A 21,681-nucleotide genomic window follows, 5' to 3' on the forward strand; every position below is an offset into this window, starting at 1 on the left:
ATCTGGGATGGACAGGAGGGGACTTTAATAAGGAATTTATTGTATTTTAACACTAACCTAAAAAGCTAAATTCTCCTCAAGCATCTGTTTAACAAGAACAAACAAGACAGCTTAATCCCTGTTGTGAACAAATTAAATTCGATTCTTATCCACCCCAGTTTTCTTCTGCTTTCTTAATTGCCAAACATAGGGTGCTTTATAAATTATTCAGTTTGAAATTCTATATCAAGTATATGCCAGATGATATCGTTTCCATTTCATCCTGTTTCCTGCAGGGCTTTCCTAGTACTGTATTCTCAGCACGCTAGCCAGCTACTATATCAGGATGCACTACTGTTACTGCAACTTGGTGGTTTGTTATTCAGATATCAAAAATATTGTAAATCCCACAAAAATACCCCAACTGTGAGAAAAAAATCCCAACATCCTGGATACAAAATGCTAATTAAATAGTTCATGAGATGAAAACCACAGTCAAAGATAGATGATAACAAAATTGGATGTGACTTGTATATTTAGAAAAGTACATTCAAAAGGGAAAGCATTTTGTCATCTTCAGAGTTCATTCTAAAACCTGTGTGTTGGCTGCATTTTCTGTGTTTTCAGGAAAGTGTCTGCATGTTCTATTGAACTGACATTAGAAAATACCATCTACGGCCAAACGTCTACACCAACTATACGCTCCTAAACCATCAAGAAAATATGTTGTTACACAGACGTTATTAGTATTAACTCATGATGTAATATATCCTAATAAACTTCATACCATCCCTCACTGGAAATGTCCATGAATGAAACAAATAAAATGGAACCAAGAAAGAAGAATGCATGCTGATAAATCATCACAGGACAGGTGATTAATCTGATTGTTTTTACTCAAATAAATTACAGGGTACTGATCTTTGTACTATCCAGTAATTAATATCTTTCTTCTTCAAAATGTAATAATTTCTGGAGGCAAATATACAGAAGGCGGTGGAGGAGGTAAAGGGTAATTCTAGAAGTTTTTTTCCTCAAACTTTGAAATTGAGAGCTGGGTTATTTCTTGCTAAAATAGTGTCAATCTGTCCTGCAGTGACTCAAGAGCATGAGTACCAACCAGGATACAAACCTCAAACTGTCTCAGAGTTCTATACTTAGATTTCACCAACCAATCATGAAGTGTGAACTCCTCAGGCACTATAACAGCTTTAACATGGAATCACAGACAGTCCCCTTGGGTACTTCAATCTGTCTTACCACCTAGGTATGCTTACCTTTGTGATAGACAGATACTCTTACACCAAGGATCACAGAAATATTCAGGTCCCAGTCCCAAAGTATCAGTCATTTACCCTGGTCAACTGTAGCTTAGATCTCACACTAAAGACAATACCTGTAGCCATTACTACATTAAACTATCTAAAGATTCATTATACAGGAAAAGGAAATGAGATTTATTCATAAGGTTAAAGCAGGTAAAAATGTGTACACACAAATGAGTTCCAATCTTGACCACCACCTCCCTCCCCCACCCCGAGTCCAAGCAATATAAAGATCCAGATACTCCTTATTGCAGGCTTTTATTTCCTTCTCCTCTTCTGCTTAGAGCTGCAAACTCAGCTAATGGGAGGAATTCACCTGTAAGTCTCATCTTCATGTGGGGGGAGGTGGAGAAGAGTAATCAGCAAAGGCTTTAATGTTCCACTATAGTCTGTCTAGCATCAAGAGGCCTTCCTTGTCGGGCAGGACATAACCCCTTCTATTGGAGACTAGCATTTCACATTAGTTAATGTTTCTCTCCTGTCTGGTGATTTACAGTTACAAAGGCTTACAGTACAAATGCTCAAATATTACCTTTCAATATGGGACACAGAGGTTAGGAGTGAGATTAATGCATGCAGCAACTCATAAGCGTTCAATAAAGTCTAAACACTGAACACATGCTTATAATTTTAATACTTATTATAACAATACTAACACAGACGTGAGCCAGACTGGTTCTAGCTATATATCTGTCAATGTTCAGAGGAGACATGGGGATCTTGGCATGAGTTGGCACCTAGTCTGCCAGCATCACAACATTAATACAAAACATCTTGATTCACACAAAGCACCTTAAGGTAACAGAGTGAAGGTAAGAGCCCATGAAAACAAGAACATTCTGTGTTAATGGTGCTGATCGCTATAACTCACCCCTTTATCCTAAAAACTGCAGCTCACATGGTACTCAATATCATCCAATGCCTTGCCTTAATAGAGGGCTACTTCACAGCACTGCTCAAAAAAGCAGTTTGAACACTATTTATTTGAAAGTCCTACCACTCATCTAAGAATGAAACTTTAACAATTTTAGATGGAAAAAATGATGGTGGCGTCTGACTCCTTGAATACGCACTCTTAGCTTAAAAGGCTATCAAACTATAAATATTTTAAGCCATCCAAAAATCCAGTTATTGAAAATCCAGACCCACCTCTTCGATAATTGTGCTGGTGTATTGCTATAATGCAGCTATTATTTACAGTCATTTCAGTTTGTACCAGAAAACCACTTTTTTAAAATGTCATACATCTGTTTTCAACCCTAAGTCAAAGACCCCTCTACGTAGGTTCTTACAAAGATAGATAAATCCAGTCTTTCAGCCATGTTATAAATGTGTTATTCACTGCAAACCTGTTTAATATGATCCTACACAGATTAAACAGAACTGAGTTATACAGCAAGTTGCACTGTAAAAAGCTGTCTCATTCTGGGGTGCAATCCAGACCAGTGAAGAGTTGTGTCATCTCTTATCCTATAACCCAAAGTGTCTCACAATGGCTCGGGACACCCAGAGTCAGCAACAAGAATGCACTCTGTCTCTGTATTGGGCAGCCCTGGTCCAATGCTTTGGTTCCTGGAGCCTGCCTGTAATACATCCACCAGCCTTGGATACCAACTAGTAAGGTGACTCTACACTCTCCCCAACCCCAAGTTTTCCCCAAAACATGTGTTCTGAAATGTCCAGTCCGTCATAGAACAATCAGAGGAATATTAAGTTTTTTTGCCTCTTTAAGAAGTTAATATTCAACAGTTTGTTACTTTAACTGGCATTCCCAAACAGTTCAGTTTAAACATAGCACTGGATTGGTTTAGACTGAAAATAAAACAGATATATTTAACTACTAAGAGATAGGTTTTAAGTGAGTAAAGTATAAGGATTAAAGTCAGATATGGTTACAAGAGAAACAGAGAAAATATTTTCTAGAAACTAAAACTTAACAAAAAAGCTAGATATGGTCCAAGGTAAAATACCCATCACATGTTGTCATCAAGATGGCTGACCAAAATCCTGGGTCAGGATCTATCCCCCAAAGTCAAAAGGCTGGTACCTCTGTCTTCTTAGGTGAAAGGCTGATAACGTAGGGTTTCTTGGCCCCTCTCTTTTATAGTCCGATGAATCTTTGAAATGGATTCTTCTGAAGAATCATTCCAGATCCACGTCTATTTCCAGCTGAGAGGTAGGCAACATGGAGTCTGTCTTGAAGGAAATGTCCTGCTGCTTCCTACCTTGCTGGAGTCGTGTCTGCTAAAATGCAAATTTTTTAGTTCCTGCCTCCTCTGGAGCAACTAAATGACCATTAGACATGCAACTGTCAATCTCCTCTGCCACTGTGATAGTGTGAGGTTTGCCTCTACCCCTTGTTAACTTGATAGGTCTGTTTACACAATATGTGCATCCATTCCCACTGTCTTTCAAAGTATTTTGGAAGTAATGCCCCAGGTGAGGAGACCACATTCCTGGGGTGGGGTAATCCTCCAGTGAGGTAAATTGGCTAACACACCTTAAGAATTAGAATTTCAGTTTATTTCCACAACTTTACGCCAGTTGCTTGCACGTACATTACATGATGATACAGTATTAATAACCCGTGAGTCATGAGCTTTTCACTGACACTTTGCACAACACTTTTCAGATATATTTATGATATTAAAGAAATGAGGTGCACTAGAAGTGGATAAGCCAGTTGCAGTTCATTACCAGATATCTGGGTGCCTTTTGCCCTGTCCTTGGGCTGTTCTTAATATCACAAAAGCACATTTAGCTTTTCAATAAGTCAAAGAAAGCACAGAGGCTAAATGAAGTATAAGCTAGGCATGGCACAATATCTAAATGAATATTTTCCCTCGGTCTTTAATGAGGCTAATGAAGGGCTTAGGAATAGTGGCAGAGTGAGTGATGGGAATGAAGGTGCAGGGTTGGAAATTACAGTATCCGAGGTAGAAGCCAAACTTGAACAGCTTAACGGCAGTAAATCCGGCGGCCCGGATAATCTTCATCCTAGAATATTAAAGGAATTGGCGAGTGAAATTGCAAGCCCGTTAGCGATAATTTTTAACGAATCTCTAAACTCGGGGGTTGTACCGTTTGACTGGAGATTAGCTAATATAGTTCCTATTTTCAAGAAGGGGAAAAAAAGTGACCCGGGTAACTACAGGCCTGTTAGTTTAACATCTGTAGTATGTAAAGTCATGGAAAAAATATTAAAGGAGAAAGTAGTTACGGACCTTGAGGTCAATGGCAATTGGGACAAATTACAACATGGTTTTACGAAAGGTAGATCGTGCCAAACCAACCTGATCTCCTTCTTTGAGAAAGTAACAGATTTTTTAGACAAGGGAAATGCGGTGGATCTAATATATCTTGATTTCAGTAAGGCATTTGATACGGTACCGCATGAAGAATTACTGGTTAAATTGGAAAAGATGGGGATCGAAATGAAAATCCAGAGGTGGATAAGGAACTGGTTAAAGGGGAGACTGCAGCGGGTCGTATTGAAAGGTGATCTGTCGGGTTGGAGGGAGGTTACCAGTGGAGTTCCTCAAGGTTCGGTTTTGGGTCCGATCTTATTCAATCTATTTATCACTGACCTCGGAACCAAAAGTAGGAGTGAGCTGATAAAGTTTGCGGATGACACGAAGTTGGGAGGTATTGCCAATTCGGAGAAGGATCGGGATATCCTCCAGGGAGATTTGGATGACCTTGTAAACTGGAGTATTAGTAATAGGATGAAATTCAATAGTGAGAAGTGTAAGGTTATGCATTTAGGGATGACTAACAGGAATTTTAGTTATAAGCTGGGGACGCACCAGTTGGAAGTAACGGAAGAGGAGAAGGACCTCGGATTCCTGGTTGATCGCAGGATGACTATGAGTCGGCAATGTGATGTGGCCGTTAAAAAAGCTAATGCAGTCTTGGGATGCATTAGGCGAGGTATTTCTAGTAGAGATAAGGAGGTGCTAGTCCCGTTATACAAGGCGTTGGTGAGACCTCATTTGGAGTACTGTGTGCAGTTTTGGTCTCCCATGTTTAAGAAGGATGAATTCAAACTGGAACGGGTACAAAGAAGGGCCACTAGAATGATCCGAGGAATGGAAAGCCTGTCGTATGAAAGGAGACTTGAGGAGCTCGGTTTGTTTTCCTTAACCAAAAGAAGGTTGAGAGGAGATATGATTGCTCTCTTTAAATATATCAGAGGGATAAATACCAGGGAGGGAGAGGAATTATTTCAGCTCAGTACTAATGTGGACACGAGAACAAATGGATATAAATTGGCAGTCGGGAAGTTTAGGCTTGAAATTAGACGAAGGTTTCTAACCATCAGGGGAGTGAAATTCTGGAACAGCCAACCGAGGGAAACAGTGGGGGCGAAGGACCTCTCTGGCTTTAAGATTAAGCTTGATAAGTTTATGGAGGGAATGGTTTGATAGGATAACGTGATTTAGTCAATAGGTCAATAACGTGCGACCACTGGTAATTAGTACCGAGGGTCAATGTTGGGATATTGAAAGCATGGGTTACATATGCTTAAGGCTAAGATTTTGTCATGGATATTTTTAGTAAAAAAGTCAGAAGGGACTGGGCAGCTGCAGAGTGGCTGGGAGCTCTGGGACTCCCACCCCTGGAGGCTCAGAGCTCCAGGGTTGCCCTGCCCCACCACAGCAGCCAGAGAGCTGCAGGATACCCTCACTGCCCATGGCAGTTCAGAGCTTGGGGGCCCACTGCCTCAGGCTGCGGGGGTACCTCACAGCTCCCTGCCGCTGCAGGAGGTGGCAGGACCCTGCAACCCCAGGCCACTGGGGCTGAAGTCACAGAGGTCTTTGGAAGTCACGGATTCCATGACTTCCGCGACCTCTGTGACAAAATCGTAGCCTTACACACAGTCAGTACTCTGATATCTAGAGTCATACAGGCTCTAAAGCAGCAGAACTAAAATGAAACCACTTTTCAATCTAGAGCAGGGGTCAGCAACCTTTCAGAAGTGGCCTAGAGGAACCTCTTAAAATGGTTTGTTTTGAAAACAGGCTAGTTGCCAACCTGAAAAGTGTTCTGCTCCCCAAGGTCTAAGTCCATATTGCAATATGGTATAGGTGAGATGAGAGCCACACATTTCATTCCAGAAAACATTCTGCCATTTAACACCATTAATTTATTTTTAAAAATAACAAGACACACACTATTTTTACTCAACCCAGACTTAGAGGCTGTAGGGCCTGGTTCAGTATTTCCAGCTGCCCAGATTATCATTATTTCCACTAAACTCTTGGTGGTCTTAATTTATTACCTGCTAGCCTCAAATTCCTGGAACATGAGCAAGCCATTCTACTCTCTCTCCCCTTTAAAAGAATCTTTAAATGATCAGCTTTCAAAAAAGTGACTACTCAAATATATATCCAAAACAATTGACTCATTTCTCCCCACAACCTGGTACAGTATATGGAGATGTTCTGACAGCAGCCAAAGAAAAATCTGTCATGTTTCTAGATACTAGAAAAATATGTCAACATCAGCTTCCAATAGAGACCAGTCTATCACAACTCTTCCCTGCTTCACTGGTGGGAGGCTCCCTCTGTTCATTGGTAGATGTTACCTTAGAGACAGGTCTTGGTTTGAGTCTCCTCTGTGGTAACACACAGGAAACGTATACAGCAATTTCAGCTACTCAGCTGCAGATTCAAATATCTGGCTTATGTTGCATATCTGTAGTTCCTTCCTTGTATTCCATTCATCCAGTTATAACACAAGAAACAGTAACAAACCTACAAACCTAAAGTAGCTGTTTACATAAGGACATCAACAAAAAGGAACAAAACTTCTCCACTTGATCAAATTCCCACTTAGTCAATGGAAGTTCTTTCCCTGAGGACAAGGGGAGAGGGCTCTGATGTCTAAACACCAGCATGTGGAATGGGTAGCTTCAGTAGTCTGCTAACAAGGAATATTTAAAATATGCAAAGAACAAACAAAACCATGCAGCTCTGGTAATATTATTAACTGTGATTGCGGATTTGTAACAATCCACATTTCTGGCATCATGAGTAAAACAAACAAAGCAATAACAAACAATACACTTAAAGAAAGGGAGGTTTAGGACTAGTCTGGTGTTTTGATTTTGAAACTGTTGTATATTGGGGACCACAGATTTGATTGTCAGTGCTGCCAGTCAAACAGCATATTAGAAGTGCTGTCAAAGCAAGTGTTGTGCTGTCGTACACAAGGCAGAAGGAATGAGCGCAGTTACCTTCTGGGGGGAAGTCAAGAAACCCTGAGAGTGGAATTGTATCATGAAATTGGAGCACAATAGGAACAATATGGCTCCTAAGTGATGTTGTCATGACCCATACCTGTCAAGCAGTGGGATTGAAGGTATAAACCTAGAAGCTAGAAGGGGTGGGAAAGGGAGAAGACTATAAAAAGGAACTGTCATAAAAGGAAACATGTAGAGGACATGAGGATTCTGCATAGTTATTAAAAATTGAGTCTTAATTGCCCAATAACTAAATAAAAATGTTTCCTATTGCATTTCCTCTGCAATGATCTTCCCTTCTCAAGATAATCGAGTTACTATTGTGCTCACAAAATACATACAAGAGCCTCTGCTCTTCTCTGTTTGAAAGCAGAGGAAAGGGGAGCAGGTGGAGCAGCAGTTTCACACACAGGAGTTGACCTCAAAATGAGTGCAGTCTCCTTCTCATTCAGCACTTCTGACATCAGGAAATGATCTTGGGGTTCATTAAACAACAAACCAGTGAATGAGAAAGGAATGAAATTTTGAATAAAACAAACTAGAGAGCTTCTGTGGTAAACTGCAGCACACAGCTACACTGTGTTTTCCACCCCTGCTTACAAAACATCTCAAAATGCCTGTATTCATAATACTGTCCCTTAGGAGGGAGTGTCTATAAACTATCATCTCGCACAAACATATCTACATCCTCCTTCTAAACAAAGTGCTCGATACTACAGCAACAGGGGCCATGTAAGGACCTCTGTAGATAGAGGGATAGATTTATTAAGGAATGACAATTCCAACCGTTCCCTTCCAACCTTGAGTTGCAATTTTGTTTGATAAATCGAACACTTAGCTAGCAGAGAGTACATAGCATGTTTAATTACCTTCCCATGTTACCTCCAGGCTTTCTTAGATGGAACACCATCATTACACTCACAGTCTAATGTGGCAAAGAAGGATATGTTGTAATACACCTCTACCTCGATATAACGCTGTCCTCAGGAGCCAAAAAATCTTACTGAGTTATAGGTGAAACTGCATTATATCGAACTTGCTTTGATCCACCGGAGTGCGCAGCCCTGCCCCCACTCCGGAGCACTGCTTTACCGCTTTATATCCGAATTCGTGTTATATCGGGTCACGTTATATCAAGGTAGAGGTGTACTGCATATTAGAAAACAAAAGGAAGAGTTTAAGTTCAGGTTTCTGGACATTACCAAACCTTGCTCAGTTCCCCATGAACAGGCAATTTTGTGAAAGATTCAGACTGTTCCAAACTTTTCACCAACACTTATTGTTGCCTTTGTCAGCCTTAAAGCAACAATATTATCTCTCCATAAGGCTGCAAGGGAAACTGAGGTGTCAGTCAAGCCAAGCTGCCGTCTGGAATCATTTCCTTTTAATTTATTAGCTCTTTCACTTCTCCCCCTCGATGATTTGATATTAATCTTTCGCACTCTGACTTTTTACTGATATTGTCCTTGCATAAAAATCAATCCTGCTCCTCAGCAGTCCCTTGAATCTAAAAAGGCTGCACAGTCATAGCATATTCACGTTCATCACAATGAATGTTTTGGAAAACAATTAGCTTTGTGTGTAACTAAAGACATCGCGATTATCAGTAAATCAGGGAAGCACTGCCACATCAATAACATCCCCTGTGTGCCACAGATAAGGTGCATGGTGCCCTGATCAACACCTTAATTATACACGCTTACAAGCTTTTACCATTCACTTTTGGCTGGCTCTCCAAATATTTTCTCATTTATTCTTTATAACATGTTACCCTGAACTTTATTCTATTATTCTGTTGCTTTGGTAACAAACTTCTTAAGTGTTCCACATTAATACAGAATATGAATATGAATATGAATTTCCTCTGTCCGTTCCCCTCCCCACCTCTGCCGCCACCCTGTACCACCACTTTTCTTATTTGGGAACAACCTTGAAAACTCCAGCTCCATGTGAGCAGCGGTACTGATCACTCACCTAGTCACAGAGATGACATATTGTCTGCCCTCCCAGATAGCTGTAAGAAGCTGCAGGGTTATGTGCCAATTTTGGGCCAGAAAGAAATAGGAACTAGGGCTGTCGATTAATCACAGTTAACTCATGCGATTAACTCAAAAAATTAATCGCAAATAATTGCACTGTTAAACAATAGAATACCAACTGAAATGTATTACATATTTTGGATGTTTTTCTACATTTGAAAATACCGGTATATTGATTTATATTACAACATAGAATACAAAGAGAATAGTGCTCACTTTATGTAATTTTTTATTACAAATATTTGCATTGTAAAAATGATAAACAAAATAAATAGTATTTTTCAATTCACCTCATACAAGTACTGAAGTGCAATCTCTTTTTCATGAAAGTGTAACTTACAAATGTAGATGTTTGTTACATAACTACACTCAAAAAACAATACAATAAAAAACTTTAGAGCCTGCAAGTCCACTCAGTCCTCCTTCTTGTTCAGCCAATCGCTAAGAGAAACAAGTTTGTTTACATTTATGGGAGATAATGCTGCCCGCTTCTTATTTACAATATTACCTGAAAGTGAGAACAGCTGTTTGTATGGCACTTTTGTAGCCAGCGTTGCAAGGTATTTACATGCCAGATATGCTAAACATTTGCATGTCCCTTCATGCTTCGGCCACCATACCAGAGGACATGCTTCCATGCTGATGATGCTCGTTAAAAATAATGTGTTAATTAAATTTGTGACTGAACTCTTTGGGGAAGAGCTGTATGTCCCCTGATGTGTTTTACCTACATTCTGCCATATATTTCATGTTATAGCAGTCTCAGATGATGACCCAGCACATGTTGTTCATTTTAAGAACACTTTCACTGTAGATTTCACACAACGCAAAGAAGGTACCAATGTGAGATTTCTGAAGATACCTATTGCACTCGACCCAGGGTTTAAGAATCTGAAGTGCCTTCCAAAATCTGCGAGGGATGAGGTGTGGAGCATGCTTTCAGAAGACTTAAAAGAGCAACACTCCAATGTAGAAACTACAGAACCTGAACCACCAAAAAAAAAAAAATCAACCTTCTGCTGGTGGCATCTGAATCAGATGATGAAAATGAACATGCGTCAATTCGCACTGCTTTGGATGATTATCGAGCAGAACCCGTCATCAGCATGGACACGTGTCCCCTGGAATGGTGGTTGAAGCATGAATGGACATATTAATCATTAGCGCATCTGGCACGTAAATATCTTGAGCCTCCAGGTACAATGGTGCCATGCGAACTAATGCCTGTTCTCACTTTCAGGTGACATTGTAAACAAGAAGCAGGCAGCACTGTCACCTGCAAATTGTAACCAAACTTGTTTGTCTGAGCAATTGGCTGAAGTAGGACTGAGTGGACTTGTAGGCGCTAAAGTTTTACATTGTTTTATTTTTGAATGCAGGGTTTTTTTGTACATAGTTCTACATTTGTAAGTTCAACTTTCATGATAAAGAGATTGCACTGCCGTACTTGTATTAGGTGAATTGAAAAATACTATTTATTTTGTTTTTTATAGTGCAAATATATTTAATCAAAAAGAAATATAAAGTGAGCACTGTACATTGTATTCTGTGTTGTAACTGAAATCAATATATTTGAAAATGTAGAAAATATTTTAAATATCCAAAAATATTTAAATAAATGGTATTCTATTATTATTTACCAGCACGATTAATCGATGAATTTTTTTAATTGCGTGATTAATTTATTTTAATTGCTTGACAGCCCTAAAAGGAACAGCTCATTCTTGGGAGCATGGAGGTTTCAATTCATAAAAGAAAAGCAAACAATTAATTAAGTCTAGGTAACATACAGTGGCCTACCTCTAGCAGTTATTTTCCAAAAGAATAATCCAATGTCTAGAACATTCAACCTCAGTAGGCCAAGCAATTTAATAAATAAGTTTCTGCCTCACCGGTGAATCGGTGTTCTTGATTCTAGCACACTTATATCTTTATAAGATATAAGTGGCCTCAGACAATTTAGAGCACTGATGAAGTGCTAACAATACAATGAATGTATATGGCAACTATCATCCAAAAAGATTCCAAAAAGTCCTTTATAGGTTGTGGTGTTACCCAGGGTTCTTTCAACCCAAAGCTCTTGGTAACTTTTACTCTGTGCGAGGGGGTGTCAGAAAATAAATCAGGGGAGACACGGCCGTCCGACCAATAGATGGCCGGCACAAACAGGACAACACAAGAATGCTTTCACTTAAAGCTAACCTTTACTTAGTCTCAAGCACTTACACACATCCGCAACAGGTTAGTAAAACACCCCCAACCCTCGATAATTACCGAAGCTGAGTGTGGCTCTCGAGTGGCACAGCGGCAGCCCGTCTGCCGGTGGGGAACACAAGATGCATCCAGAGGGAGAGACCAGTCCTGAAGAGTCCCCAAACGAGTCCCACTATCTCAAGCTTTTCCCCCTTATTTATACATTAGTAATAGAATGACATGTCCCTTAAAGAAACCTTGTTAAGTAAGCATTTCAATGATCAAGCAAGAAATTCCTTTTGATTATTGATTAACCAGGTGTGGGTTTTTCCACAGTCTGCAGCCTTGAGACCCCAATAGACATTCCTGGGACATATCAGCAACTTCAACACAATTCTTATCAGGAAGGACGTGGGGTCAAGCTGCCCTTTCTGTGGCACCCCAAAACTCCCCTCCCCTCCTGCCTTGGTCAAGCTGCATGGCCACTTTACAGCCTGCTGACTAGGCCGCCCTTAACAATAAGCCATAGTGGTTTCAAGCACTCTGCTGGTTTGCCAAAGTCTCCCCATACAGTGGACCTGATTCAGGACAAATATGCATCCACAGGGTAAGCTCCAGCAGGGCAGGGTATTCATCCCCATCAGGAAAGGGCAGCTTTTAAGTCAATCCAGCACTCGTAGGAGTTTAAATCAACACGTCTTGAGCCCTCGGGACACACCCCTCCCCTGCTGGCCTCTTTCATTGACTTCAATGGGACTACTCACTTCAAAGTTTGCAAGCTCATACCTAAGCTTACTGTAACTGAAAGGGATTAAAGGGGAAGTATCTTTTTCTTTTTCTGTTTATTTTATACATTTGGCTGCACTTCGGGACAGATCTTTAAAAAAGTATTCGAGCATCTAACTCCTGTTGAAATCAATGGGATTTAGGCACCTAAATATATTTAAGACCCGGCCCTTTGTGTATAATCCATTTCACAGTTTCCCTCACAAACTCAGTTAGATAGTTCCCACCGATCTTTATATACAAACAGGAAAGAGAAAAAGATTTAAAAAAACAAAAACAAGAACATGTGATTGTAAAACCTCAAAAATTTACAGGAAGGCTTGGGGAGCAGGATAGTATCTGAAAGCACTTTAATTAATTTTGTGCAATGGAATAGTTTTCAGATTGACGGTATCCCTTAAACTGCATAGTCCACCTATGGACATAAAAATTATGCATGTAGTATTACTCTAGTTAATTGTATAACTTGGCTACATCCATGTCAAATTAAGAACCAAATGCTGCTCCTTACAGCATAATCACTTTTGGTAAGTGAGAAAAGAAAAGAATATTTTTTAAAATGCTAGTATGTGCGGTAAGATGTCAAATGGGATATGGAAGTGTACCATGTTAACCTTCAATGCAATGGAGAACAGAAATCACTGAGGCAAATCACGATCTGACTTGCACAATGTGTACTCTCTGAGCATACAATTGTTCAGCCTTCTGAATGTCTGACTTCAGGTAGTTGTGTGTGCATGTTGAGAGGACAGTCCCATAGCAATGGACAATACTGTAGCCTTAGGTATTGGAGTAGGGATTTGAACCTAACTCTCCCACATCCCCGATGAGTGCCCTAACCACTGAACCAGAGAATCAATCTCTCTCTCTCTCCCAATAAAATATCATTTAATACAAAGTGGAACAGCTCCAATGGGAGAGATTGACCACTCCAATAGCCTGGTGGTGAGGGCACTCTTCTAAGAGGTAGGAGAGTTAGGGTCAAATTCCTGCTCAGGATCAGGCAGAGTGGGGATTTGAAAACAGCTCTTCCACATCCCAGCTGAGTGCCCTATCCACTGGGCTATTGGCTATAATGGGGTGAGGTGGGGTGTGTTTCTCTTTCCCTGTCTTTTTTGTGAGACAGGGCTAACTTGCCTTAAGCACCTAACTCCAGGAGAGGGGTCATGGCAGAGAATCCTGAGCAGAAGAGGCACCTGCCTCTCCTTCCTCAGTCAGGCGCTTACAGCCCAGACAGTGGGAATTAGGTACCTAGCTCCCTTCATAGATCTGGGCCCCAATCCCCTGCCCCTTTCCTCCTCATTTCACTCCTGTCTAGCTTAGGGGCTCCCTGCTCAGCCTGCTGGCTTCTGAGAATCCCTTTTTTAGGTGCCTAACTCTTCCCATATGTTGTATGAGAAGCCTATCTTGAGGCTGTGAATTCCACTGGGCAGCAAGGAGCCTAGGTGGTTGCTATTTTCAGCATTACAACACCTAAGTCCTCTTTGTGATTCTAGCATGAAGGGCCAGGGACATAGAACCAACTACCAGGAAATACAGGATTCCAGAGGTCAAAGAGTTGCAACCTGTGTGCTGTAAAGCTGTGCTCGCTAGCCCCCTACACTCCATAGGCTGGGGAGTAGCAAGGACAGATCCAGAGAGCCACTCACCATTTTCCCACCTCAAGAGCGGATGCACAGCAACCATGAGCACTACTTCAGCTGGGAGGCTGCAGCAGTGGTGGTGGAGCAGCAGCACTGTCTCTCCATAGCTTGAGGAAAGAGTCTTCCTTGCAAGTTTCCACAGTGCCAAGCCCAGTTACTTTGTGGAATAAGTACTTACTTTCTCCTATCGAAATGAAAGGTTTACACTAGAGCATCACAGAGAGAGAAGATGGCGTCTCAAGACCCACAAGGGCTGACAATCTGTAGAGGATGTCATGTCCAGATCCAATGGATCCTGGGATGTTTTGTGTAGCCAGCTCCCTCTCTGGTGCTCCCCAGATATCCCTCCTCCAGAAATAGGCTCGTTACCTTGGGCTGAGCACCTATAGAAACAAAAGCCTAAGGAAGTAGTCAATACTGGTACCAACAGCATTAATTACTGTACAGATTTCCAATCAGAAACCTACAGGTAGAGTTGTGGGGAGCAGATCGCTCTTCCAGCCTAGCACACATACTGAGACCTGCAGAGACCTGACCACAAAGGGGAGCTTCTGTAGAGGAGGGGAAGAGATGCTGCTTTACCTTAATTTATGGCACAAATGGATATAAGTCCTTAACTTACCACATTGTGCATACAGTGCTTCTATATCATGATGCCAACTTTTCCCAACCTAGTGCTAAAAATTTCCCAAATCTGCTGAAAAATTCCCAGATAAAATTTTTTCCAGTGCTTCTATATCCTGGGAAATCCCAGGAAATTTCCCAGGATATAGAAGCACTGTGTGCATATATTTTGCAGGGATCTCTGATCTGTGCAATGTTACATGCAAAAAGTGCTGTAAGTGCTGGTATTATTAATCATCATTATAAATTCCTAGCTCAGTTAGAAGTTAGGGATGGAATGGCCATCTTAGCTTTTTATTTTCTGGCTTTTGCTGTTTTGTGTTAAAGCCTTAATGCGAACTGCTGGCTGGCAGAAATGCAGTCAGACTTTGATAGGATTTCAGATCAAACAACACTTTGATATCATGATGAACACTGGATAGAATCTTCAGCAATTTTATGGTTATGCCTGAGTTATGTAAACATTTCTTTGCCTGGGGGGAAGATTGGGAGGAGAAGTGAGAATTCAAACATGATTCAGAACAGATAAAGATACTTTGCTTAATTTACCTTTTATAATTGTCACTGTTGTCCTCCCATTAAAGAACCCTGTAAAAATATTACCAACCCTGTAAAAATATTTGCTTGATTGTATTTAATGAACAGATATTTATCTTTTTCAAACAATTTAAATTGTATACAGAGCACAAATGGCGTAATAAAGTCTGGCAGTGCATGCATTTCCACAAAAATAGATATTTTTAATCTTTATAACTCCTGTAAAAGAGTACTGATCCACTAAATTAAGAGGTTACTAAATCCTATTTTTATAACTTTATAGTAAATAAATATTTCATCAAGTAAAAATGCTACTCATATCTTTTAACTTACAGTTTTAAAGCAGAAGTGATATTTTCTTCAGTAATTGAAGCTGTTTTCTAATCTAAAACAGAAATTTAAAAATCTGATTTAATGTTTTCTTAGCACTATTACCCTCAACATTTCAGACACACTAATAAAAATGATCTAAACAGAAATTTCTAGTTTAGCAAATTACGGATAAACACTTAAAGAAATCAAGCCCCAAATTCAATCCATTGCAACATTTTAAAAATTATTCCTTATCTGTTTAAAGATGAAAACATTGTGTGCTATATAATACCATGGCAGCAGCAGGTTCTCCATCATAGGTTTGAAAAGATATTTCATCCAATTGATGAGCTTTTGTTTAAACAAGCATTGATATGCATGTTGTGATGCATGTGGTCACAAGAAATTCTCAGCAACATATAACCCAAGTGATTAGGCTACTAGATAAAAACAGTTTTTACAGGATTCAGAATTTTTTTTCACTAATTCAGTATTAATTATGCAAAAAGAGTTTTATTTTTTAAAAGACACTTCCACCATATTTGGCCCGATTCCGATCCCATGGAAGACAATGGCAAAACTCCCACCAACTTCAATGGGAGCTCTGGGCCCCTGAGAATAAATGCTTACTTACTGTGCTTTGGAAAGCATTGTCTTTTAAACTCATTTAAAATTAGGCATTACTGTATAATAATTTGTGGACCAAGCAAGCCTATATACAGTATTTTGAACTGACAATTTTATAGTGGTCTTGGTCATGCATATAGCATGTTATGACATCATTTATTGCATCTGCAATAAATCACATTTTAAGAGTATAACTACAAGCTTTATGGATGATCTTACTATGTGGCATGTTTATTCCATGTTGCTGAGAACTGAGAAAAAACAACTTTTTCATTTCACTGCATCATAAAAAAATAATTAGATTTCTCGAATACAGTATATAATCAGAAAGTGCTTGGTTCTGGCCTCATTTGTGATAAAATAATAAACAAAAAAAAATTTATTTTTTCAGAAGCCAATGATATGTGATTTTACATCCGGCTGATGTTTGAGAAAGTCAATGCCTTGTCTGCGGTTATTGATCTTCAGGGTCATCTTTTAATAATATCAAAAAAGCTTCCAAAATAAAGACCTTAAAGCTTTTTTCTTCCTTTTTCTTGTACAGGTTTCTTTTAAAGATGCTTGTCAGCACTAGCTCTGTCAATAAAGTTAATTGGCAAACTGTCTCTTTGTCAATATATGGCCTATGGCAAGCTTTCCTAGAAATCTATACAAAAATCCATTTGAAATATATTATGGTTGTACTTGAATAGGGTTCTGTGCTTCCCTGGAATTTATAAAGAGGAAGTCTGCCTGTCTTCAAATGGTATGATACAGACAAAAAAGCAACTAGCAAGATTCAGTAAATGTTAAAATTCAATAAACAGCAGGGAATAGAGGGCTGGAGTATGTGTCTGATGGTGTTTTGTTTTCAGTGGAAATGGGAAATAAATGCGTAACTACAGAAAGAACAATGAATATTTTACATAACAGCATAATGGAAGTTCCAGTTCCCATAAGCGCCACACTTCCAAGCAAAGAAAATTCATCACAAAACTTAAATAATGCATGTTTTCATGAAAGACAGGGAGTTCCCAAGGCAATACAGGAAAACAACAGCGATTCCACAGAACTATACTCCTTTCACAGAATCTATGGCTACAACTTTATGTCCTGTTTGTGCTAGCTAATCCTTTCCATAAATCCTCTGTCCTCAACTGTGAATTAAACAGGGAGTTGCTTGTAAAGATCCCTCAATAGGAACCTGTCCATTTCCGAATCCATGTGTAATCATCGTATGGAGCAAAATCCTTTTGATGGTGAGTAGAGCGTGGCACCCTACAGACACAGGAACAGCTCCCTTTCCCTCCTCCTCTCCAAGCACAAGTTGCTGTTAGCTCGCGGCACTGCAGTGCAGTGCAGCCCAAACCAGGCTAGGCGGGCCACAGCCCCCATCTGTTTGTCTGTGTAGGGTTCCCCGTGCTGTGCTAACCCCCTGCAATCCCCTGCTCCTCGTACACGCTCATCATGTCTCGGCCTCCTAACTCTCTGCGGGAAGGAGCGCTGGAGGCTGTCCATCCCCGAGAGCCTCTGGGCGCGCTCAGCATCTTTTGAGGAGACGACCACCTCCACCCTGCCACCTCATTTGCATCCTTCCCCTTTTCCCCCCAATCTGGCCGCCTCACTTTGCGCACAGATGTTACGTGGCCGCCCCGGCCAGCATGACTCAGCCCTCCAGCTTCCTACTCCATGGGCACCAAGCGAGTCCTGCATCCCCAGGCACGCGCAGAGCTCCCCAGGGGACTTCAAGGGGGCGTTACGCGCGCGCGCGGATTTCCCGGGGGAGTTCTGCCTGCGCCCCAGGCTACGCAGCACGTTGTTTCGGCCCCTCTCTCTTTTTTACCGCTCCTCACTCCGGACACCACCCCTCCCCTACTGCAGTCCCGCAAACCAACCCGGGTGGAGGCATCAGTCTGCCCTCTGGTTGGAACTCCCCAGGGATTTCACTGGGACTTGTGCCAGGGCTTAGCCTCCTCCACCCCCACACACAACAACTTAATTAAGGGACTTCAGGATCTGTCCCCAAAGCAACTGGAGACCAACAACTTTGCACGCTTCAGGAAACTCCAATCCTCGCCTCGAAGCCGCAAAAGAGGCAGTTTGGGAGGGGCCCCACTACAAAACATCCTAGCCAATCTGAGCCCCGCTCCTTGCATGCCGCCTGGGAAGGGGGAAGGCAGGGCGGGTTTCAAAGGCACGATCTGACGGTTATCATTGATCTATTCGCTTAGGGTGAAACACAACATGCTACCCCGCGCATCTGAAAGCCTCTGTCTCCTCCGCAGCCTTTCATGCATCTTCCGGACCATCTTTGCCCCCAGCACCTCTGCAGCTTCCCACTGCGTCCCTAAAGCCTCCTGAGCACGGAGCCTGCAATCGCTGCCCTCCGCCACGCAAAAGTTGTGCCAGGCTTATAAGCGAGTCGGTTTCAAAGGCACGCGAGTTGCAAAGCAATTCCCACCCCGGGGAAAGGCAACCTGGCGTCGGTACCGAGAAGCGCCCTGTAGCCCGGCAGCCGCCCCAGACTGTTTAATCCCCCGCAGCCAAAGTCAGATCGCCCCGGGAAACCATCCCCCGCCGCAGCCCACCCGCTGCCTGCCCCGGCGAGCAAAGCCGCTCGCGGCTCCCGCAGGGCGCCGGGGAAAAGTTGCAGCTCCTCAAACACGCAGGCTCGTAGGGAAAGTTGCCCCGGAGGCAGGACCAGCCGCCGCTGCCGCCCATGAACTCTCGGGCGCGCCACTTACCCGCGAGGACACACCGACGCCCGGGGGTGCCCGCACGGAGCAGCGGCAGCCGCCTCCCGCGTGCGGACGGAGCTTGTCACTTTCTCCTGCCTCCCCGGCTCGGCTCGGCGCTGCTGCTGGCGGCGGCGTCTCCGGGAGGAGTCGCCAGGCGTGACAGAGCCAGCGGAGGGGCGGACAAGGGGCTGTGTGGGCTGCACGTTGCAGTCCTCCCTCTGCTGCAGTGCTGGAGCGGGAGAGCGCGAGGGAGGTAAAGACGGGGAAAGCGGAGTCACAGAGACTGGGGGGAGGCAGCGCACGAACAATAATTGAAGGCGTGGGAGTGGGCAATCTCGGCTCACGCATGCAGACAGACTCCTCCGGGACGCGATTGGGGCATTGCAAGCCAGCACCTGGGCTGTGCGGGAAACCCCCCCTTAAACTGCGCCCCCCTTTTCTGGGGGGGAATCCACACCCATCTACACACACATGCACTTCGTCCCGAAGTTAATATTTCAGTAAAGGCAATAGCAGAGAAGCCTGTGTGAAAGGCTGTTTGCCTAGGAGCTGCCAGGAGCAGGCTCTTAACAATCCAAGCGTTTTTGAGTGGCTGCTCCTTTTATTATATCACAATGCTATTGGTGTGCAAGGTGCTGTACAGACATGTCCCCCAAAAGACATTACAGTTTAGGGACACCCCCCCCCATGCTCTAACCCCCATTCTCTTTGCAGTCCAGTGACTTTAGACTTCTTATACTAGTCTTAGGACAGAAGAATCCCATGCACTGCTACAGACTAGGGACCGAATGGCTGGGCAGCAGTTCTGCAGAAAAGGACCTAGGGGTTACGGTGGACGAAAAGCTGAATATGAGTCAACAGTGTACCCTTGCTGCCAAGAAGGCTAATGCCATTTTGAGTTGTATAAGTAGGGGCATTTCCAGCAGATCGAGGGATGTGATCATTCCTCTCTATTCAGCACTGGTGAGGCCTCATTTGGAGTACTGTGTCCAGTTTTGGGCCCCGCACTACAAGAAGGATGTGGAAAAATTGGAAAGAGCCCAGTGGAGGCCAACAAAAATGATTAGGGGGCTGGAGCACATGACTTATGAGGAGAGGCTAAAGAAATCCCCTTGTCTTTAGTCAGTTTAAATAAAGTTATGGTGCTTGATTGTCCATTGCTTTGCAGCTTGTGTAGTCATTTACACTTCTGCAGAATGGGTATCTGCATTTTACACTCACCTTTCAAAGGTGCCAATGACTACACCAGCTGTAACTGATGGAGAATCAGACCCACCCTGTCCTGCACTGAGAACTAGGGTATAATTGACACCTGATCTGCATATAGCATCACCACAACGAAGGGGAGGAAACAGTGAAGAGAGCAGATAGAAGTTCCTTCAATAAGGAATCCTTTCAATAGACAGACAACGCACAGGTAGTTCAACAGACCCTTCATTAGATTACCCGAAAAGAAAATGGCTCAGCTACAAATAAGATCCATAGCAAGGGGCTAGAGACAACAAAGAAAGACACCAGTACCAAATACCCTCTGGTCTCTTAGCAATACTGGCTAAATATACTGTGACCCTAAGAGCACCCCCGTGACAGATGGCACACTGTTGTCATGATCTTTACCCAAAAGATGGCATGTAATATCACTGAAAAACTAACAACACTGATCATTAATCTTCCTTTGTGAATTATGTATAGTTAACCCACAAAGAATTTTACAGATGTTCTGGAAATATGTGGCTAAAATAGGTTTAAACCAGGCATAAACAGGTTTTTCTCCAGATAAAGAAAAGAGGCCAGCGCCTCAAACTGGTGTGGCCATATTCAATGGGCAATTCATTTGTATCAGAGCTTGCAGGAAATGATCATTTGCATTTTAGAAATTACTAGCAGGGGAGGAATGAGCATGGTGTCCACATCCAGCAGGGGACACGAACATTATCTGTAGGGCTCTACCAAATTCATGGCCATGAAAAACGCATCACGAACCATGAAATCTGTCTTTTGTGTGCTTTTACCCTAGCATACAGTTTTCATGGGGGAGACCAGTGTTTCTCAAACTGGGGTTCCTGACCCAAAAGAGGGTCACAGTAAGGGGATGCCAGGTTATTGTAGGGGGGTTGCAGTATTGCTTCTGCACTGCCTTCAGAGCTGGGTGGCCGGAGAGCAGCGGCTGCTGGAGAGGTGACCAGCTCTGAAGGCAGCACCCTGTCAGCAGCAGCACAGAAGGGTGGCAATACCAAATTACTTCAGAGTTGGGCAGTCAGAGAGTGGCGACTGCTGGCTGAGGTCCCAGCTCTGAAGGCAGCAGCACAGAAGTATGGGTGACCATACCATACCATGCCATCCTTACATCTGTGTTGCTGTTGGCGGTGGCACAGAAATAAGGGTGGCAATACCGAATTCCCCCTACAATAATCTTGCAACTCTCCCCACAGCCCCCTTTTGGGTCAGGACCCGCCTAGTTACAACACTGTGAAATTTGAGATTTAAATATCTATAATCATGAAATTTACTATTTTTAAAATCCTATGCCCATGAAATTGACCAAAATGGACCGTGAATTTGGTAGGGCCCTACTTATCTGGGAATATATTTCAGAAGAACACACTTCAAAGGTTTACTGGACTATAAAGAGAGAGGGAGAAAATTCCTAAATTA

At 42.4% G+C, this 21,681-nt stretch overlaps 1 protein-coding gene across 15 annotated transcripts in view; it reads right to left on the bottom strand.

Moving 5' to 3' along the window:
* Positions 1-21,681, bottom strand: part of SV2C (synaptic vesicle glycoprotein 2C) — a 312,143-nt gene that overhangs the window by 174,490 nt on the left and 115,972 nt on the right. For 12 of the 15 annotated variants that reach the window (XM_045021369.1, XM_045021381.1, XM_045021379.1 and 9 more), the window contains one exon: positions 15,704-15,755. The exons of 1 other annotated variant lie outside the window; for it this stretch is intronic. The gene's annotated coding sequence lies outside the window, so the exon portion shown is untranslated. Of the gene's footprint in view, positions 1-15,703; positions 15,756-17,913; positions 18,007-19,032; positions 19,410-21,681 lie in introns of those variants that run through there. 2 more of the 15 variants (XM_045021383.1, XM_045021382.1) reach the window with 2 other exon arrangements.

The sequence above is a fragment of the Mauremys mutica genome, chromosome 6, assembly GCF_020497125.1.
Source record: "Mauremys mutica isolate MM-2020 ecotype Southern chromosome 6, ASM2049712v1, whole genome shotgun sequence".
In the NCBI taxonomy this organism is placed as follows: Eukaryota; Metazoa; Chordata; order Testudines; family Geoemydidae; genus Mauremys; species Mauremys mutica.